A 602-nucleotide genomic window follows, 5' to 3' on the forward strand; every position below is an offset into this window, starting at 1 on the left:
TTCATCTGGAGCTGTTAATGCATACAAATATATTATAATCCTGTCCTTTTATCTTTCTTTCAATAAAACAATAAAAATTGGCATATTTCAGGACACCGTTGTAACGGTGATTAATCATGATTAATTCATTTGAAAACTGACCAATCTTAATTTTTAATCACATGACAATGTATTTTTTTAAATTAGAAAACGTTCTTTGTTTAGTTTCGGTTAGAGTCAGACCTTCTGGAACGAATGAATGACACTAACCAAGGTTCCACTGTATTCCTGAAAGGTTTCTAATCATTAGACAAATGAGGAAAGACTTTCAGACAAGTGCTAAATCCCACCCGTTCCAAAAACGTTTTGCATGATGGCGGCCACGTTTTGGTCAGAAAAATAATAGAGGACAACACAGGAGTGTACGTTTGCTTGTTTGTGTGCAGCATTTCCGGAGTAGAAGAGTCAGCTTCCACAAATACAAACAGTTGGTCATCCATCATGGCCAACTGTGTGAATCTGATCATCCAAAATGATTTCAAAATGAGATGAATATCACTTCACTCGGTCATGTCAATGTCACAAGTACCGGTATTTTATTTCCAATTTTCACATTGCCACCA

The sequence above is a fragment of the Dunckerocampus dactyliophorus genome, chromosome 7, assembly GCF_027744805.1.
Source record: "Dunckerocampus dactyliophorus isolate RoL2022-P2 chromosome 7, RoL_Ddac_1.1, whole genome shotgun sequence".
Taxonomy (NCBI): Eukaryota; Metazoa; Chordata; class Actinopteri; order Syngnathiformes; family Syngnathidae; genus Dunckerocampus; species Dunckerocampus dactyliophorus.